The sequence below is a fragment of the Haplochromis burtoni genome, unplaced genomic scaffold, assembly GCF_018398535.1.
Source record: "Haplochromis burtoni strain Fernald_Lab_line unplaced genomic scaffold, NCSU_Asbu1 Contig_63, whole genome shotgun sequence".
NCBI classification, from domain to species: Eukaryota; Metazoa; Chordata; class Actinopteri; order Cichliformes; family Cichlidae; genus Haplochromis; species Haplochromis burtoni.
The window spans coordinates 1,511,696-1,534,167 of NW_024582424.1; the positions used below are offsets into that span (position 1 = coordinate 1,511,696).

The 22,472-nt window shown below is 42.0% G+C and overlaps 1 long non-coding RNA gene across 1 annotated transcript in view; it reads right to left on the bottom strand.

Moving 5' to 3' along the window:
• Window positions 1–757: 757 nt before the first annotated feature.
• LOC102303214 overlaps window positions 758–22,472 on the bottom strand; it is a 34,594-nt gene continuing 12,879 nt past the window's right edge. Inside the window, exons 2-3 of the long non-coding RNA XR_001336333.2 lie at window positions 5,833–7,039; window positions 758–1,852 (exon numbers count right to left, since the gene is read on the bottom strand). This is a non-coding gene — a long non-coding RNA (uncharacterized LOC102303214). The remainder of the gene's footprint in view (window positions 1,853–5,832; window positions 7,040–22,472) is intronic.

Sequence of the window (22,472 nt, forward strand, 5' to 3'; positions counted from 1 at the left end):
AATATAATTTGTTGGTTTGTTTTGTTTTTTCCTGCAATGCCTCAGAGAAGAGTCTTACTGTTTGTTGCTAACCGGTGAGCGTCTGTGTTAGAGGAGGGAGGGACAGGCTGGGATGTTCCCAGAATAGCTGCTCGGGTTGTGGCGTCCGTAATAAAAGAAGCGAGAAGCAGTGTTCAACTCAAAGGGTGACATCTCGCTGACTCAAAGCTGATTTCTTTAAATGTGTCTAAATGAACTGAGATAGAGGAGAGACTCTTTTAAAGAAAGGCGTAGTTTTGATATCATACTTGCATTGGAATCTTCCTGGTTTTAACTGAGCCATTTTTAGAAGATGTGGGAGATGCGAAGATGATTCAATGGGAGGGACAGGGTCAGGGTTCACGCTTGTGTCTGCATCTACAGCACAAGGCTCTGTGCTGAAGGTCAGGTGAGGAGACGATGTCAGCAACTGTTGATAAGCTACTGCCTTTACATTGTTTCTTTTTACTTCTATCCATTCATTGGTTTTAACCTCGTGAGAACAATCTTTGATTTGTATTCTTTTTTTTCCAACAGAACAAATGTTTTGTTTTTTTAATTTTAAAAATGTGTGCCAAGTGAGTCTAACCCCGAGCACCACCGCTCCTCCTGCTTTTTCTTTTTTCCCCCCACAGGAAAAAGGACAAAAAAAAGAGGGAATCACTAGTTCTGCTTCACGTAACGATATTGAAGTATTTACCGTTCCTTTGTATGCTGTAATTCTCGGGGGTGGGTGATTTTAAACGCACAAGCAGTCATTGTGCAGATGACACACTGGCCAATGCGATTGTCCAGTTTATTCAGGAATGTTGGGTATGTGGCGCCAGATTAATCGCACGGTGCTGCGGTTCTCTGGCCTGTCATTTCCTTTTGCTTTTAATAAACAATCGAGCTGTAATTTCAAAATTCCAGCTCAGTTTTGTACAGAACCACCATATCAGCGTTTCTAAGCTCCTGATGTCAAAAGTCTTAGCTTTAGTTGTGTGTTTTTAAAGGATGGAGAATATGCACATAATGAATGTATCAATCCTGCCTAATTTCTAGATTTTCTGTTTGTTTTTTATGGAAATTATTTGTTTGATGACTTGATTTAACACCCCTCACTCCTTGTACTTCTTAAACTCCTGTCTAATCTGTCTAAATCTGCCCCTCAAGCAAATTGTAATTTATCCTAATGACCAGTTTAATTGATTGATCTGTATTTTTTTTTGTATTTATTACACATATTGAGGCCTGTAAACATTTCTCATTTGAATGGCAAACTCTTTTCTTTCGTTGTCGGAGTGTGGTGGGCTAAAATCAGCTTTGAACCTGTGTTTGACGGCGTGGTTCTGATCGGTTGCGAAAGAGTACTGGATGCCTTATTGGGCATCGCTCCTTCAGTTTGTGTTACCATTGAAAGTGTTTGTTATTCATTGCTGGGTTCACAAAGCAAATTACACACACTGTTATTCTTTCATGTATTTATTTCTGCTTTAGAGTTTAGTCTTAAATAAATTATGTTCTTTAATTTGTCCTTTTTAATACGTCCTTGTAGCTTCATACACAAATTTACACAACTGGGACGTCGGTCAAAACTTAAGATGCAGTTGACTCCTTATGGTCAGAAGATCAGACCAAGCTCTGAAAAGTTAAAAGACGACCTTGTGCATTTTGTTTTGTCTGATTTTCTGGCCATGCCACCTTCTGAAACTTGTTTCCAGATGACCAAAGATGGAAACTCATTTTTTTTACAGGACATTTCTGGTGACATCCCATCCTGTAGTAGAGGAACGTGCTCAACACAGACTATACTTTTGTGGACTCTCTCTTCCAAAGGATGCCAGCAGGAACCCTAGAAAGAACAATAAGCATTTTATTATGTGTTTCACTCCCAGTTTAGCTCGTTCTCACAGGCAAATAACTTTTTTTTTTGGTGATGGAAAAAGGTGTGGTTTCTGGTAAACTGCTAAATTAATAAATTGCTGATGTTTTTATACGCCTTGGCTTTTGCTGTAGAGCTGTTTTTGTGGTGTGGCCTTCATGATTGCATGGGGGGAGGCGGGGGATACAGAGGCTGCTTCATCTGCACTTGAAGACTGTAAGCACATAAGGTCCTCTGTCCAAATCAGTGCTCCAATTGCTTTGGAAGTAAAAGCTTTCCTCTGCATTTACAGTGTCTCAGTTTTGGATCTTCAAGGTCTTCGGAAAGATTAAGTTAAAAATAATTCTTTTTTTTATTTCTAGCTTCGTATGAGAGTGTTTACTCATACTGTAATTGTGTTTAAGGATCTCTCTAATTATAAAATATGTCCTCGTGTAAGCAGGCATTGATTAAGGCAGTCAATGGCCATCGATTTGCTTTTCTTAGTTTGGGGGTCTCCATTCTTGTGGGAATCGTTATCGGAGTAGATGGAGGGATGAAATGACAAATGCTCCCAAACTCTCTTTTCTCTGGGAACAACATCAGGCCAGTTAATACAGGCCTTGAGTGCCATTATCCGCATGAGCGGGAAAACTGGGCCATGGCATTCATTCATAGGTAGACAGATCAATAAGACAGCTTCCAAAACAAACCAGTGGAGAGGTTCCTTTATGCCTCTTGAGTGGGTCCTATTCACAGACGTCCCTTCTCCATAGAGCGGCGTGGAGCTCCGATTCAGGAAAGGGAGCAGAGATTCCCCCCGCCACACCCCTCCATCCCTAACACAGCCAGAAGAACTGTGAAGCTTCTGAAGGGGCGAAGCTATAATAGTGAGCTTTCTGTCCCGCACAGACGAATGATCCCATCCTCACGCTGATTGTGAGATGCGGCCGCCATACTTACGTGATCGACCTGACCTTGTGCCATGAATGGTCCAAAAGAGAGCACTCCACGTGTCTTGAACACTCCCAACCTATTTTTATTTTGGTGGTTTCTTTTTTCTTTTTACATTCTTTATAGCGATACCTCCAAATCATAAGCGAGATAAGAAAAACAGAGGTTCCCTGCTGAACTGAATGCTGATTACAGCTTGATTGTCTGATATCAGCATGAAATAAACATCTTATGTGCAATTATTGTCTTTTTATTAGCATGACAACAACTGGATAACAATAAAATAAATTAAAAACCCAGACATTTCAGAGAAAGGGGAGGTCATTTTAACATAAAAACAAACTTGTCCTTAAATTTCACAAAGTCAGGTATTTTATAAGAGACCACATAACGATTCAAACACTTTTATTGACACGTAAGATAAAAGAACATAAACAGGACAGGAGATTTCAGGCAACTTAATTTACATCAATTTCAGGAAATCATAAAGCAAAACATTCAGAATTTTTATTCTCTGAGTCACTGACAAGGCAAATAACACAACTCACAGAAACCCAACATTCAGGCGTAACGCTGTGGATAACTTTGTGCAGTTTTTCACTGATCGTCATCATTGTTCACGTCCCAGCACATAATTAGTATTCTTTGATAAGCTTTTCATGTACCTTGACATAATTTAGTTAAAATTCCACTGGTTACCAGTGCAACGCAATAAAGCGCGAGTGGGGGGACTGGAACGATGAAAATCCTACATTTAAATCTCGTCATGGTTCAAAATTTGAGGTCCGCTGCCTTGTGCTAGAAATATGAAACGGCTGACTGCCCTCGTGGTAATCACCACTGCTCCTACATTAATTCATCTCAGATGAGCACTGTTCCTCTGAGGTTTCCATGCTTCATTGTTGTAGGCCTTTAATTAGCAGCCTCCTGATAGACACTATGCCACAGACACACTGCCACAGTATAGCTCCTTCAAATCTGTGTGTGTGTGTCGATATATCATGGGTTTAATGGAATTTCTTCTCTTGAATATTAATGTAAAAAACAGGAATGTTTCACCCCCCCTTTTTTTTTATCAATTAATATTCCTATAGTGAAAGAAGACGATGTATGGACAGATGGACACATTAATACTGTTGTGTACTACTGAGTTGTAGTATTGGTCTTTTAAGTGTAACACATGGGCAAAATATGCGATTATGAATCTTCTGCCCATTCACTGTACAGTTTTGCATCATCTTTTCTAAGGTGAGCTAACAGATGTGTCAGTATGTTCGTGAATCTGAGACACTATGGCATCTTAACGCACCAAAAGCGAGTGAATTTCATACTCTGTGTCTTGCATATGTAATCCACTCTTTGCGAGACAAACTTTGCTTAGTCGAAGATTAACAGTTCATTCCGAATTAATTAGCAAAAGCTTAATGTCTTGTGGTGAAAAAAAGCAGTGCATTAAGCAGAAATGTAATAGATTTTTTTTCCTAAAGGGATTCACATGAATAAATCAATTAATTATATATTTTAAAAAATTCTTTCTGTGTCCCGTTTTTTCCTCAGGGCAAATTCTACTGTATGTAGATGCCTTAACAATACAAACCAACAGAGTGGACTGCCCTCTAGTGCCACCAGCTGAGTGTGACAGTATGTGGAGCTGAGGAGGGGGGGGCGTCTTGGGGGTGGGTGGTGGAAGTGGGAGAGCCTGCTTGTTTGGAGCATTAGCAGAGTGCCTGTTTTTCAGTGCCATCCAATGAGAGAGCACCTGGGTAACTCGTTCACACATCCACTGGAACAAGGTGGAGAATGCAAATGCTCCGAGATCAAGGTTTCTCCTTGGCAGCGGTGCGGCACTTGTTTCTCTCCTTTCATGTCCGAATGATGATGGTGATAATACGAAGGGAGGACAGGCCTCAGATTGAGCAAAAGGGAGGCTGGGGAAGGATGGTGGGGTGCAGGGGGAGGGATGAGCAGTGGTGATATCTTTGATATGGAATGCTGCATCATATGATATTAGTGTCATTCATGCAGCTTTTTGATTGACACTTTATTAGGAAAATTGTGAGAAATGCACTATTGTCTTCATCTATTTTTCATCTTTGAGTTGCTGACACTCTGATGCACTTTGGCAAATGTGGCGCTCGAACTAGGACAAAGCAGCTGCAAGTATGCATCACACTTTCTTCTTGGCGATTTTCTCCCTTCTACTCCAATAAAGGAAGTAATATAGTAACAAACATTTGATTTTTTTACATAATTGCTCCCTTTGTGGTTGAGCATTCACAAATGCATTTATATAAACACACACACACATACACACGTCCGCACGCGTAGACTCGCACACGCCACTAAAACCTGCATCACTTTAGCTCAGTGGACCCTGTTGTTTTGCGTGCCTCAGGTCGAACAGAGTTAATTTTCGGAGTTATATTTTATTAGGATGATGATGCACATTGCATTCACGGAGCACTTCAACCTCCAGGTCCTCCCACACATTGCTGTAAAGCCAGCCTATGTTCCTAATTAAGACAATGTGGCTGCGCGCTGTTTTCAGGAACTGAGACTGATTTGAATGAAGGCTGCAAATACTGAACATTGCTCCGGGTAAAAGCGAGAAATTTATTTTAAGCCGGTCAATTAGCAGAAATGCAATGAGTGGCTTCTGCAGGTTTCCTCATGGATCTGTTAAGATTCATAAACATGCAGTCGATGTGTAGTCGTCGAGGTGGGGGGGGTGGGAGGGTGTCGAAACTATTCACAATCAGAGAATACTTTGTGGTGTTGACTTGGTGATATATTGTCTAATATTGAAAGGATATTTCAACAGTAATATCTTGGCTGTCGCTGTATGTCTCTAATATAAAAAGGAGAAAGGTTTTGTATATTTACTACCGTGTCACCTATTTTCTGCAAAACTCACTGACCGAATAACCACAAACTAGGTCATTTTCATACATTTTTAACCCCCCTGCCCAAAAAAAGGAAAATCAAAGCCCCACCGTGTTCGGGGAGCGAATTTGAACCTGTTTGCACGGAGATCACACGCTGACATCCTGTTGCTCCAAGTGACCTCTGACCCCTTGCCATGACCTGCATTTGAAGGAGATAGGAAGGTCAGTGGAGTATTTTAGAGTGCTCCCAAGGGAAACCGGGCCCTGGACACTGGAACCCAGCCTCTTTTCACGCACACACAAACACACACTGAAGCTCCAGCCTCCTTTACCACACAGTCTGCTGAGAAGACATGGAAGTGTGAATTTACAAGAGAAATTGCTGTTTGTGAGGGAGACATGGAATACATATTTATGCTGTATATGCATCAAGACTAGATGTTTTTGCAAAAAGATGTCTGCAAAATTATTTGTGTGTGTGTGTGTGTGTGGTTTTCTCCCACTGTTCTTAAGCAGGCTGCATATACACTCAAGAGACTACCTATGGGAGAAAAAGAAAAGCGAACTTTCCCCCCCTCGCGCAATATTTCACTTAAGAACATGAAAAAAGAAGAAAAGCTATAGAAAAATCTAGCACACTTTCATCATTATCAATTTTGTTTCTAATGAAAGATTGAAAATTATACATCACTTTTAGCACATTATGGAGAAGGGATATAACATAAAAATGCAAAAAAAAATTTGAGGGTATTTCTTTTATTATTCCTACAAAAAGACTATTATCTGGTAGTGGTGAATGCATATTAAGCAAGAAAAGCAACTATCATTCATCTTCTACAATGCATAGCTGTAAATTATGGCATTATCTCTGCTGCCATAGAGGAGAAGAAAGGAAGGGCTGGGGCGCAGATGAGGGAGGGTGTTAAAAGTAAAGAAAATGGTGTAGTAAAATAGGACAAACCGCTCCACATGTACACACTTCAGCGTGAGGCCAATGAGAAATATAATGCTTGGCCTTATCCATCCGGGCCTATCAGATTTATTTCCAACATCAAGGGGCTCTCTGCGCTCTCCTACTCCATCCATCAGTGACCTGTCTGGAGGTTGTGGAGGAAGGCTCGGAGTGGACGGCTAAAGGAGGCTGGAGGAGGGTGCGCGTATTCCCAGAGTACGCTGTGGAGCGAGGGGGGCATCTAAAGCAGGAACGGTTGCCAGGGCGCACGGGCCTGTGGCATTCTGCTCTGTCTGGCATCCCAGTGTGCAATAGGAGCACCAGTCACCAGTGGAGGTGAAAAGCGCTGTCACAGAGATGAAAGGGGGCTTCCCCCCGTCCTCTGATCTGCGAGAGGAAAAAAATGAAAAAGACAGACGAATATGGGGAGAGTGAGCGAGAGAGCTGGAGAGAGTTTTAGAGAGCGTAAAATCGCTCTCACTGTATTTCATGTCAATATGTCTCACATTTGAAATCCTTATTATAGATTGGGTGTGGGGAAAAAAAGGGATGTGCTTTCTTTGTTGAGGGACATGTTCCATCATACACGAATATTCACGCGTGCACACACCCTTGCCCAGGCGCCTGTGCCACACCACCCACCTCTGTCGTTCTGCAATGTGTAACCTAGCAACTATTTAATTAAAATAGCATCAGCAAGGATAGAGCCCCCCCCCCCCGCAAGGATTTCCTCCAATCTCAATGCTCTTCAGCACACCATGAATCAAAAGTGACGCCATGTCTGCCACTATTTTGTACCCTTCACGTCCCCTTCTTTGTTTCTCCATTTGGTTTATTTCCACAAAACTGGCTTGCCTCGGTGACACTTGATTGGTCAAATGTGCCTTATGTCATACATCTAACGCACCCACACCACATCTACGCCTTAACTGGCCAGAGATTTAACGCAGGACATTATTATGCCACAGAGTTGTACAAACAAGGCCATCACCTTTCTGTCCTTCAGAGTAGTCTATCAGGAATAATAGAGCGCTCTCCTCTTCCAGCCCTTCTCCACCTCCTCCTCCTGCTCTTCTTCTTACCCCCTGTGCCTCCTTTTCTCTTTGTATGCCAAATCACAGCATTCCCCGTTTCAACCTAAAAAGAGGCGCCTCTTACCATGCTCTACATGTGTGCCAAGATCGGGCAATGTGGAGCAATTAGAGGAAATGTGAATCAGCTCTGCGCGTCAGCGTACATCACACTCACTGTCACTCAAACCACATCCATGACTCCTTGTCTCTGAGAAACAAACAATGGAGCGATATTCCGGTCTATGGCTGTCAAAACAGAAGGCCCGCTCTCTGTTTCGCTCTCCTTTTCTCTCCCGTGCTCTCCTGCAGCTAATGGATACCCTGATGTGTCACAGAGAGGTGAAGTTATCTATCCTTTCTTGATTTTCTTTAATATAACACTCCATATAGGGCAGGTGCAGCAGAAGGATACACATAGCTCTTTTCACTCGTTCTCAATAGGAAGACCTCCATCATTACTTAAGAAGCAATGCAATGAAAGCCATAGTAAATGGCTTTAATGATTCAACCTCCAAATGGGTACATTATAGCTTTGACCTCTATCTTAGGTACATTGACACTTTCCAGAAAAAAAAAATAAAAAATTACATATTTCTATCTTTTTACATCCCTTTCCTCCTCTTTTCTCACATACACTACTTCCATTTCTGCAGAACCACAAAACTACCCCTGACACTGCAATTCAAACACAGGCATTTAAAAAGGGAAAGAGTTAAGAAATGTAAAAGGATAAAAATCTCATGTGCACTTCTAACAGCCACTGAGAAAAATTGCTTTAAACCCAATGTAAGGGCCTACCGCCATTGAACCATTTCAATAAAATGTATCAGTGAATGAAAATCCTCTCGAGATGAAGAATATAGTGGAATTTGGGAATTTATCCGAGTTCAATAGGAATTAAAACTAAACCGATTTTTTTCCCCCATGAAGTTATTTGCTTCAAATACTGATATTAAAAAGTTTTAGATTTCTATGAGCCTCTTTGATCCATATGTTGTTGTTTTTTTCAAAATCTGCTTTCATTTTCTGCTTAGAAATCATGAACGTTACATTAATGACCTTTTATATAAAGAGAAAGGGAAAAACATGGGATGCTGCTTAAATAATACATGTAACACAATGATAATGTTTCCAAGGGGCAGTGTAAAATGTTCACGTGTTCATAAATGTACATGTGCATTTTGTATTTCTATGATTAAGTCTGCAATCATCTGAATTCACTCTTGCCCGTAGCCCATATAGCCTGTGTAAATCTCAGAGAATGTATGTTCACACACTGATTTGCATAATAGCACATGATTTTGACAGGCAGGACGAGAAAGAGGGACCCCTTGACATTTTTATAATGGCACTTTACAGGGCAGACAAGGTTGGGGGTAGGGTGGAATATGAGAGGCAGCACTAGTGGAACACAATATAGGCACCTCGAGTGTAACTGGCACTCCTGAAGCTGGACAGTGACCTATGGAACGTGTGAACGTTTTGTTAATCAGAACGGTACGTCTCACTTGAAAATTGCGAGAAAAAAAACAAACCAAAAACATAAAGGGTATTTTTTTTTAAATTAAAGCAAATTTCACGTGTTTTCGTTTTGCTGTTTAATCCAAAGAAAAACTTTTCTCTTTTTTGTCTGCTGAGCATGTAGAAACAGGCTGTTTAAAATTGCGCGCGAGCTGACTGATGAAGGAAAAGTAGCTCATAATTCGTTAGTGTATCACCTCCGCACTGGGTTACATCTCCGGAGATATTAGTTTTGATGCCCTGGAAAATAATTCTAATTCTTCACAGATGAGAATTTCACATTTCAGGCAAAATAAGCAAGTCTCTCAGAGGCCCTAACCTCGAAACGTTTAAGACTGAACCTAATTCGTCTGTGCTCTGATTGTGGAAATGATATAGTTCATACGTGTTGAATAAAGAATTTTACAAGAAACCTCAGCACGTGCATTTGCCACCATGATTGCATCAGTTTGCGTCAAACTGAGTCCCTTGTCGATACCGGCGACATTGATCGAGTTCCCAATCACAGAATGGGGGCATGTATGGCCGGTACCGTGGTCTGTGGGAGAGGCCACCAGCAAATTAAAAGGTCACAGACTTCGATGGCTTTCTCTTTGTCCTTGACACACGCCCCTACGTCTTGTCTGGGTGACACGTGCAACAATGCAGTTTCTTTTAGTCGTTCCCAAACAAGCTCAGACAATGCTGCGGCCTAAGGCCATATGCTTTGCCTGTGGCCATCCACAAGTTCCCCCACCCACCCACCCAGCCCCAGCTATTCATCCGTGGGAACGTGGGGTATAGACAGAAAGGGTTGTCTGGAATGAGACCCTTCACACATCTCCAAAGATAATTATTAGTCATATAGTCTGAGACTTGGCAGACACAAAAGCGCCGATCAACAGAAGCCAGTGTGATGTAGCCAGCCACGAGAAAGTAAATCAGACAGGATTGTTTCCACAGTAGTGATGGAGACAGAGCAGACGGCAGCTGAAGAAGAATCTGTAGTTTAATAGATAAAACTACTGTAATGTATTAATTACAGGCTGTTATCTGATTCCATTGTGTGTGCTTTCAATTAAAATTCAAAACGATCTTTTAACAGAGCAGTAAGATGATGTTGCTGGCAGACTTGCGTCTTGATTTCACATAATACCCAACAAATTATCTCCATCCTGTTTCTAGATGCATCTGCTGTATTCTGCACTCTTGAGCCCCTATTTTTAAACCTGGTCGCACATCCGTCTCACTCCACGATTCGAATCCCACTCATCCCAACAAGCATGCACACTCTCACACGTACACAGACACCTCATTAAAATGCATAAAACCCGTACATGAACACACACACACAGCCCTGACACATGCATTAATTAGCACACTGGTAACAAGCTAGCCTCTCCATTCACACCCTGAGCCTCTTTCATTAGCATGACAGTTGCTAGCAGCGTTCAGGGGCCCCCAGGCTGCAAGGTTCTCTCCTCTGGGCCCCTGATTAAAGGGTGAACTCCTAGGACGCAAAGCTCCCGATTCCTTTCATCATCGCACCCATGCAGAGTCTCTTGGATGATCCCGAGACCGCAAACTGTCAAGTGTACCTGTTTCTATGGGTCCGTCCCCCTTTTCCATCTCTTTCTCCTACATCTTTCCGTCCTGCATCGTTCCTCATCTCACTCACTCAGACCCACTACAGTGTACTTTCTTCCATCTTGGTCTAATTGTCACCTCACCTCCTATGTCTCTACAGACCCTTATGGGCTTCTAATATATGTATGCAAAAGGGGGAGGCCTGGCCGGTGTCAGTCTTCTCTTTGCACATTGATGCAGATCACAGGGGCATATTATTTCAGGTTGGCTCTTGGATTCACAATGGCAGCCCAGGTGACCCAGAGAAGAGTGCTCATTCTACGAAGGCTTATCCTTATTTCTCACTCCTATAGAATCACCTTTCCCCTTCACAGTGGTGAGAGATCCGGACAGCCTTACACCTGACATACAAGGTGGCTATCATCTCCAGGCCTTGCCCATCAGGGTCTCCCTCATCCAGTCTGGATTTCAAGGCAAAACGTCTCATTAGCCGTGGTCCTTGAAAGAAGGGCACTCAATTTCAAATTCAGTTACACATTCCCTTTGAATGGAACTGGAAGGCAAAGAAGAAGAGAGGGAGAGGGGATGGAGAGAAAGAAGGCTTGGGAGACAGTCTCAGTCGAAGGCTGAGGCCTTGGACCCAGAGGGAGGGAGTGCAGAGAGGGGAATAAGGTCTGCTGAGGCAGCCATAATTTCACGCCATCATTACCTCTATGGGCTGGAGATTTATGCTAATGCTATTTCAGAGAAGTAGTGCTGGACAAAACGGGCTTAGAGGGTCAAAAGGAGCTGTGTAGTTGCCTGTACCTGGTTTTCAGTTGGTTAAGCTAGTATTGCGTGTGGGGGGCTGTTTTGTTTGTTTGTTTTTTAGAGGTCCACTCCGACTAATTTATAGTCTGGGTTTTTTCTTTTTTTGGCCTTTGCCAGATTAAAAGGAAAAGTTTGCCATGGGAGACAACACTCCCCAATCACTCATGTCTTAAATAGACAATGACTGTGCTAAATAAGACACGGTACTCTATTTAAGCTTACCACTAACATCCATTTCATCCGCTCATGTCACTACACTTCTCAGACAAGTCAAAACTCCATCAGAGCTTCACACCAGCCTAGACAGAGGTGAAAATCAGATTTGGCCCCATCCTCTTCCCATGAAGAGCCGAGAGCACAGGTGAACGTCTTGCCAGGATTGCTCTCGGCCGAGCGGTCTAAGATTCAAGATTTGGACCCCACAAAGCTCCACGATAGCCTCCTGGAGTTCAAGAAGGCTGGTCGGAGCGCCGCGCAGCAACCGCGTACACCCACTATCAGTCACTAATGATGGTTGCATGGCAGAGGTTACATGCAGCAGGGGGGCAAGCAGACTTTCCTCCTAACAAGGAACAGTCACAGAGAGAGACAGGTCAGAGTTTGCGAGGGCTGTGCAGATAAGATAACACATCGCGCGCAGATGAAGAAAATGTCACGGCCGGCCTCTTCTGCCAGAGCAGAGCGAATAATTAGGATCGGTTGATGTTATTAAAAATACACAGGGGTTCTGATATCCCGCAACACTCAACAAGACGCAGCAGCACAGAGGGTGCAGCGCAATAATGTGGGAATCAATTAGCGCTGACCTTTCAGCACGTTCTCATTCTGACCTATCGATCATGACACCTCTTGATCCTTCTTTTCACCGCGTTCTGATGCAACCGCAGACATCAGAGATGAGATCAGTGACACAGGGTCGCACCATAGTGAGACAGAAGGTGGCGGATGGATAGTTATCACGAGGACCACCTGTCACTCCTCCAGCCTTCTTTCGTGAACGTCATCACTGACAAGCGCCACGGGAGGTCAGGCCGTGATAAAGCTGAACCTGTTAGTTAAGGGTAATGACACAGGAACTTTAGATTTAGCCTTTAACAGGTTTCAGAGCAAACACTAAAAGCTATTTTGACAATGTAAACAGGGGAAGTTCTTCTGTCTGCACCAGGGGTGTCAAACATAAGGCCCAGGGGCTAGAAGGAGCCTGACAAAGATTCCAGTCCAGCCTGTTGAAAAGATTTGGAAAACATGAAGGAGGGCCTAAATTTTTTAACTCTATTGTTATAAGTTTAACAGCTTTTCCTGCTGATAAAGATCTTGCCCATATCTATTCATACTACATACTTAAAATTTGTTTTACAGTCTACTATAGAAATTTCAGTTTTAACAAAAGGAAAAAAAAACTTTATGCTTTATAAATATGGGACAAAGTGCACCAAAACATGTTCTGTAATTTTACACATTTATCATGTAGAAAAACTGAAACGTGCTGTAAATGTGGAGTTTCACTCATTTGGCCCACTTAGATCAAAGTGGGCTTTATGTTTGACATCTGAGGTCGACACCATCAGCTACACCTGGATAATTACACAAGCATGACTGTTATTAAAGTATTTGTTAAATTACATAATTCAGGAATAATAATACGGAATTTATATTAAAGATAATAATAATGTGTTACAGATCAAGACCAGCGTTTCAGTACAGTGTGCCCATGTTCTAACATTTACGGCTCTAACTGCTTTTTGTCACTTTTAAAAGTTGGAGACACACTAGTACCCAGCAGCCGAGCGCACATCAAAAATCTGTTTCTGCTTTGTTAAGAATACAGCGGAACTTTGGACAATCTCCCTTGCTGATTATTTTAAGTGATGCATTTTCATGCACATACCGAACAAAGCTTTTCATGTTGGGCCGAAGTCATTTGTCACTTGCGGGGCCTGGATTGAGCGCCGAGGATGTCTGCGTGACATTTGGCTTCTCTATCAGTATGTTTTACCCACTGTATTTCTCCGCTTTTGCACAACCGACTGCCAATCAAGATAAGGCTATACATTAAGTAGATGATTTGATTTTCAGGCAGAAGAGTGCTCTTCACCTCCGGATACTGATACAAATTTGTGGAAGTGTGTATACTTTAACATAATGGCTGTCAAAAGTCAATTTCTCCCTCCTTAAGCCATCTCTCATTGCTGCAAATCGAACTGTGCCACACAGACAGAAATAGAGAGAGAGAGAGAGAGAGTGAAGAAGAAAGTGTGTCGGTGCTGCAACAGCTGCTGTCTGTTAGCAGTACGGGAGGGTGAGCACTTTTGCCCTACGGCACACTGCAGGGGCTAAAACGTTCCTCCACATCTACGCAGGCAGCTAAGAGACTGGAGGCATACACGGGATTACATCCTGTGCTATTGCCCTAGGCAGTCACCAGGAGAGGCCCTCACACATACTGCAAAAGCACGCGCACACACAAACACACACACACACACAAACATGCAACATAGTAGCAGTGAAGTGAAGCCACATAAATGCTCACCAATGTGCACAAATTGCTAAATTGTGTACTTACTGCATATTCTAATTTTTTAAAACACACACACAGGCACACACACATCTATCGTAAGGCGCATCCACATTTTGATTTCTTTTGGTCATCAATGACACTTCATATGAGACTCTTTTCCTGAGGCAGTCTGCAGGTTACTAAATAAAAAAAGGAATTCTCACAGGAAGAAGTGAGTGTGCGACTTTTAAAAGGGTTGTATTTGAGGAACACTTGATACAAAGTTCAGAGACTTACTTAAATATTGTGAAAGCTGTATATCAAGTACCAAATTAGGACTAGTTACTGTATCTGTAATGCAAGAAGAGGAAAAAAAAGTAGTTTCCTCCCTGTGTTGCAGTGCCCAAGGTGACATATCTGCCTCCTTTACAGCTCAGAGACACACCACAAACTCACACATACATTCACACACACACACCCAGCAGGAGTTTGGTGGTGAACAGATGAAAGTATCTTGCCTGCACTTTTCTTGGCATTGTGCAGGAGGGCCCAGGGGGGTGTTCTCAACTATCTGGTACATATACAACACTCCTCAGACAATCACACACAACCGCGCAGAAGCAGAGTAATGTGGGCTATATATTGTAAAGAGAAAAAAAACTTTCACTAAGTACCGAAAGGTCAAATCGGGTCAAAAAATGTGCACTAGTTAGTAACTCGAGCCAGGAGAGAAAACTCATTTCTACATTTTAAACACATACTCATTATGTAAGAAACTGTCCCCAGCGGAGGGAAAGATTAAAATCCAGCGTAAAGATTAAATTCCTTGGCTGTGATTTCAGGTACAGTTCAATATTGCACATCTTTGAAATGAATCCTCATCCTGGTTTAGGTGAGTTTATGCCTCACCTTGCACCTTTTGATGTGTTCTCTTCCACGCTCAAAGAGAGATATAAAAAGAAATGTCAGAAACATTTCTCTTACTCTTTCAACCCTTGTGCCCATTAACAGTTAGTGCTCGGAGTAATTGTGATTTGAATGTAACCCCAAATCTGTTTAATGAGAATAATGATCCATAGAGGGAGCACAGGTAAAGTGCTTTTAACGAGAGGGCCCTTATTTTACCAGACGGAGAGGAGCAGAGAGGAGCGGTGCTGCCATTTCACTTTCAGCTACAAAGCAGCGCTTCAAATTGTGCAGACGAGACTTCATTTGCTCTTATCTGAGAGTGTATAGGTCCTCCAGAGTGAGAGTGCACGGAGTGAAAATGTGAGGGGATGGTGGGTGAAGATGTATAGAGCGCACAGCACCACGGAGAGATGTGAAAACTCAAATTAGCTGAATATGAGAAACGGAGGAAGTTGTTAGACATTGCAGCTGCACGCTCAGGAGCGCCGGCTCCACAGTTGTGTCCTTCTCCAGACAAACCTCGAAAGATATTCTGTCGTGAGGAAACAGCTATGATATTCATTTCACTGGGACTCTATACATAGACTTTACATTAAGGGTGTCAAACATGTGACCCAGTGGCCAGAACTGGCCTACCGCCTGGCTTTGTAAGCGCGAAAATTGCAGTGAAGCTATTAATAGTTACGATTTTTCAATAAGATACAAGACATTCACTGTGAGATGAATATAGCTTCACTACATATGTACCAAAATGTATGTAAAGTTAAACACATTTGTAGATCTTGATAAATTGTTTACATAAAAAAACAAACAACAACAATATAATATATTTGTTTAGTTTATTTGAAGGTTTTATACTTTGTGTAGAGCCACTATGCTCTGTTATGAACATGTAATAAGACATAATATTGAAAAATAAAAATATTTCAGCCTATTTTACACGTGGTTCATTAAATTTGAATGTCTATTTTTAGCTCATTGAATTAAAAGAAAGGTAAGTGATTATGCATTCATTTAAAAGTAAGTTTGATGCACCTGTGTATCATATATCATAACATAATCATTTGAGGGTTCTTAGTATCCCAGTAAATGTGTTCGCATTACTGCAGTGTAGCAGCCATCACCACAAACCAAGTGTTACATCTACTAAATTTTAAAGAACAAAAATATACATTACATACATGAAAATTGTGTCTCCACTACACTTACACACATTTTGCTACTATAACAGAGAAACCGATAAAGCATAACCAAGCATTGTTCTTTTAATTCATCCGCTTCATCCTAGTGTGATGTGGTTATCGTTATAACATTTCAGTGCTTTATATTAAACCATATACCATATATTTTATATATAAATATATTTATGCTATTTTTATAGTGAAAGCTCCATATATTGAAATGAAACATTTGCCAACAAACAAAAGTCTGGCTGTTTCTCTATGATGAGCTCTCAAATCAATATATGTATATAATTACGTGCTTTATCTGATTGTTGGGGTTATCCTTCAATATTGTGTAGTCTTTACCTTACAGGATAAGGTAAGTAAGTACGTACGTAACTAAAACTTTTTAAGACAAGAATCTATTACAGAGTGTTTTACAAGGGTATTAAAAATACATCACACAGAAACACCATAATTCACAAGAACATTATCCAAACGTCTGTCTAAATAGATGTGTTTTCAGCTGTGTGTGTTTTTTTAAAGAAGCACACTGGTTTTCATGAATTGGTGTTATGAGGGGAAAAAAACTGGATTGGACTGAATTGCAGTGCCTTTGGATTGATTTTCATGTTGTAATAAAACCAAACAGATGACTTAGCAAACTCGTCGTTTAGCAGTCACCCTTGGTAGAATTCCTGGACTCGAGGATCAGGATGCTGAAGACCTCTAGGAAAAGTCAGTACCTTTGTCAAGCCCTGACAGCTACTACCGTACATAAAAAACAATATCAAATAATGAAAATAATGAAGCCAAACAGATTAATTAGTGAGCCCTAACACTCAGTACAGTTCCTGGAATAGGGGCCTAAAATGTGTAATATTCATTATTTTCTACTGACAGTGCTGGCCTCACCTGGGCTACAATGTGGTATTGGTGTTATTGTGACACTGAGTTGTGTGTCCGAGTGGATGCATGTGTGTATACAGATACGTGCACCAGTGCATCTTTGTGTTTTTCACTTCAGAGGAAAAAAACTCAGAATTATAGCAATATAGTGCAATCTGTGCTTCAGTCATAGCAGATGTAAATATATATATATATCTCTGTGTGTGTATATATAGCCCTGTATATTTTAGTCAGTGCCATCCTTGTCTAAATCTCCTGGTCTTCCATTACCCAGGGATAGAAATCCTACTGAGGAACTACAGCCAACTTGAATGCCCTCCCCCTATACAACAAAGCATCTTGGACAAGAGAAATACTGCAGGAAACCTTTGAGGTTGGATTGAATGAATGAAAAAAGAGAAAATGTCACCAATTCCATCTTCGAAGATTTGAGATAGAGGGTCTGACAATGAAGGTACATCAAAGGGAAATGCAGACCCCACAGTCTTCAAAAGGCACCGTGAGCACATGCAGGGTTATTAAATAGATGAATATTGACAGTGGTTTTCCTATTTGAGGTGAACGGCACCTCAGCTATCTCCACAGATCCAACAGGACCAAGGAGATGGCAAGCGCAGCCTGGAGCTCTCCACCTCCTAGCCATTCACAGCAGCCTTAATTGACAGGCGAAACCGTAGAACGGCTCGTCCCCCCACCCCCCACCCTCCCCTTAACCCCACCCCCTCACCCCACCTCCACCCCCCGCGCAGCCAACTTTGCCCACTGGACCAAGCTGCTGCTGCTGAGCCAATCGGAGGATGTTTTGTTTGCTGAACTCCGATACGTCCTTCAGCACTTTGGCCCCATTCATCTCCCCAAACAATCCCCTTAAGAATTTAACTGGTGGGCAAACACACAGCACATGGGTAATGAAGGGGGCACCTTGGCTGTCTGTGTGAATATTTACCCTGCCATCAAAGGAGGGGCATGCATATAAATCTCTGCCTGCACTCCCAAGTTCAGGTTCAGGCTTTGGGAGTGCGGGAGGCGAAGCGAGAAAGACGGCTAGTGAATAGTCTTCAGATCTCACAGCCTATGGGATGTGATAGAGCTTTAAACGTATGGAATATGATAGCAAATTAGCTTGGTTTGTAACTCTGCAGGCACACAGAGGTTGTTTAAAATGTCAGATCCATGAATAAATACATCTGAAAATAAAATGGCACCCTCCCACGCATCAGGACTGCTCAACAAGAAATACTGTAGTGCATCCAAAGCAGCCAGGACTTCTTCTTTTTTTTCATATCAAAAGGTTTTGTGGCCTCATCCCGCAATGAAAATGAAACAAAGTTTGGTTTTGAGTTTGCGAGAAGTTGTGACCTTTTCTGCGATGTTCTATTCAGTTGTTTAACACCTGATAAACCAGCGCGATTCCATTGTTCAGCACCTGATAAACTCAATTCGAAAGGGGCCAGGAAACAATTCTGCTAAAGAGAGCAGCAAGAAAATAGCTGCAATCAGCCACTAGATTGCAATGTTTTGTCTCCGATTTGGAAGAGTGGAGAGATTCTATCAGGCCAGTTCTTGTGGCTGATATGCTACTGGTAATACGTTCAGCCCAGGTAAACTCACAATGGGATGAATGGACATTTTATTGAAACTTTTATATATAGCATTCAGGAACCGGCATGGTCTGCTGGAGTCAAACAAACTGTGCTATTCGCTTTTTCTTCATGTGTAAAAATTCCAATCTTTACCTGTTCTCTTCCTCTCCTCCGTCAACCTTGAGCAATATGTATGTGCACCATTAGTCTTTGTTAGGAAGAAAACAATCGTGAATTAAATGGACTAAATGGAGTTGTGATGAACGTAACAAGCAAACGTTGTAGAAACGAGAAGAAATAACAGAACAGAATTTTTCTCCACATTCATAATATTCTCTGGCGATGACCTAAAACAATGTAAAATATATATTTTTAAATTTTAGTTTAGTTTTCGTTTATAAAAAACAAAACGGCTGCCATTCTTAACCACGCATTCAAGAGGAAAAAAGGAGGAAGAGACGTGACACCATCCGAGTGACTCTCCCTCAAGACCCTCAGCTGCTCCTACCTTTGCTCTCAGCGCTAGTCATGTGTGCATCCGTGTTATGTAAAGCCATCCTTTCTTATTCTTTTCTCAATGCTGGCAAGCTCTGAAATTCTCACATAAAGAATATTAAAATAATTTAGGATTTGTAGACAATCCCAAACCTTCGATGCTGGTTTCTACCATTGCTGATTCATCATTTTCAAATCTTTACACACTTTTTTCCTGCACTGGCCAAAGCTACGTAAAAGCCCTGTGACATCATTGATCTTCCTTACCCAATAATATAATTAGCCGATAATATCATCAAAAGACAAGAATTTATTGCCGTCATGTAAAATATTCATTGTGATATTCATACATACCTGCTGAGGTGTGGAGTCACCCACACATTTTCTCCCTCTTTCTCTCTCACACACACACACATACGCACACACACGCACAAACAAAGCCCTTTATACAGTCTTCCACACCAACACTCCTCTTGGGGCCAATACTGCAATACTGTGCTCCAAAGCCCTTTAGAGGGGCAGCAAGCCGGAAAATGACCCCATGCTGTCCCCGCTCGTCTCAGCCCCGCCTGGTTACGCCCGTTTCCCAGGGACCCGCTGAGGGTCCAACGCCCCTAGGCCTCCCTCTCACGCCACACTACCTCCCAGGGCCAAACGTTAATGGTGTGGGGGGGAGGAGGGCTGCTCCATGGACAATGGCTGCCAGGAAACGTGGGAAAGAAATGTCACAAGGCTCTCTGACAACCGAGGTTCGACCCCCTGACCTCAGGGGCTGGTCCCACTGGGCCTCTTTATGTAAACAGAGGGTCTCCAAAGAAAAGAAAACCCTACGCTAATCAGATTCATAACCCGTGTGAGAAAATGTATAGAAGCCAAGGTGTGATGGACTTAAGTCTTAACTGGTGGCTGCTTATTAGTATATTCTTTTCTTGCATCACGTTTGTATTTACAAACTGCTGCTGAATATGTTTATACTTTACTGCAATCACTGGTTCAGTATTGTTTAAATATAACACTGGAAACGCACTGTAGTCTTTAACTGGGGTCACTGGAGTCATTAACAGGCTGAGGACAAAAAAATTTACATGAGCCTGATGTTTGAACTCCTTGTAAACAGTCCTGGTCATTTAACCTCTGACCTTTCAACAGTGTCTTCTCAATCTAGCCACTGCCTCTCTCCATATGGTCAAAGAAGGTCAAGTGAGGGTATGGTCAGCCGCACTTGCCCTCAAAGATTTTGGTTTGAAAGGGCCGGAGTTACTGGGTGGACACAGGCAGGGTGGTTACTGTGTAATGGTAGGGGACAAATTGCTGTGCAGTGGGGGTTAAGGAGAAAATGAAAAACCCAGACCCCCTTGCAAAGTGTTGCTGGTGAGAATGGTGTTTCTTTGTCGTCGTGCCACAAAGCTCACACCATTTAAATTCTTTTAAGTGCCACTGTTATTGGTTTGCGTAAAACATTTCACATTGCTTCAATTGTTGAGCTTTAAAAATTGTAAAAATTTTAGATTTGCGCTCTCGATTTTTTTTTAACAAGATTGTTAAAATCTCCCCCACCCCACCTTACATTAACATCTTACCAAGTAATTCCTTTAAATGACAGTACCTCTTCAGTCCCCAATAAACTAGTACTTGTGTTTTCTTTTTCACGGGTCACGTAATTATCGTGATGGGCAGTGAGGCAGCTGGTCATCCTATTTACAGACAACGGGCCTAATCTGTTTGCTTAAGACCCTTGACGTGGTTCTATTGGTGACCGCATTGTTGCAGGAGCACATGTGCGGGTTAGACCACTATGGTCACTAGAGGTCAGAGTTCGCAAACTAGACACTATAACCTCATTCCCAGGAGACGCCTGCTGATGAACTCCCAGGCTAGTTAATGGACATCATTGAAAACTTGGGCCTGACAAGTTAAGGATAGGTTAGGATTAGGGCTCAAATAAATACCGGCATGGGGTTTAGTGAGGTTAGGTTTAGGATAAGTTTCACAATGAAATGGTAATTTTCAGTCAATAATTAGGACCAAAAAAGCAAAACAAATGATATCAAATAGTCAAGTGGTGGTAGCCACAGATGCACTTATATGCATTAGTGCTGTGCGCACCTGTATCATAACAGCAGTTGCACATGTCCATGCTTAATAACAGTCAGATGTACAAGCAACCTTGGTGGACTGTCATGTTACAGTACAAGCAAATACACTGAGTCTTCTAGCAACTAAAGCAGTTAAACCAAGGAATCCCCAGTCCAGCACCAGTTAACTCAAAGGACTATGATGGAAAGCAGTGTGGAAGCAATTTGGCAAGAGGGCAGTCATTTTCACTGCAGAACTATGAGTGGGAAACAATAATTAACTCTCGTGATAGGGTCTTTAGAGGGACAACCTTTGAGGATTATCTTCTTTCTTCAAGGATAGCAAGGCTAACAGTTATGCATGGAAATAAGAGGCCAACATTTCCTGACCACTAGCTACATTCAGAATTAGCATCTTAATGCACATTTTTCACTGTACTTTTTATTTGAATTAGCAATGAGTCGGTTGTGTTATCCATCAAACGCATCTACGAAAACTTCCTGCACTTTCCACCTCATTCCTGCCTTCTCGTCATCTCAGCCATCAGTGTCCGCACCACCACCGTGACAGCATTCAAACTCAGAACCTACGCAGCTTATGAGCATAGATGAGACACTGCATTGTCCCGCAGCTCCTTTTAACCCCCATGATCATAAATCTGCCTGCATGGCCTGTGATCGTTTATGAGCACTTTACATGAAGATCGCTCTCACAAACAACGCCCTTCAGCTAGTAATGAAAGCCAAGGATCAAAGCTGAAGATCAATGTCAGGTTACAGGATTTGTGACAGGGACTGTTTTCATGCATATGATCCCATACGTGATGAGGATCTCCAAGAGATCTTGTTTATATCAGAATGTGAGACACAGCACATTGACACAGGGTGGTTAGAAATAAAAAAAAAAGTTTTTCAAGCGTCGGTGAGGCCAGCTGAAAAACGGGCAAAGAAAGAAATGATTACTAGTTTCCGTAAACTGTGAAATGCTTTGGCCCATAGCTGAGGTTAAAGGTTAAATGGTGGAGTCAGACGGTCATGACTCAATGTCTAGAGCTTTCTTAGATCAATAAAAGGCTGTTGAAGACATGGATGAATTAATGAAGGGAAGTATCACAGGCTCATTGTTTCTACTTTAGAGATTAATAATGCAACTGCAACCAAATTAAAGAAAAAAAATGTAAATATATGAAATATTGAAAAGGTCTCATAAAGGTATACA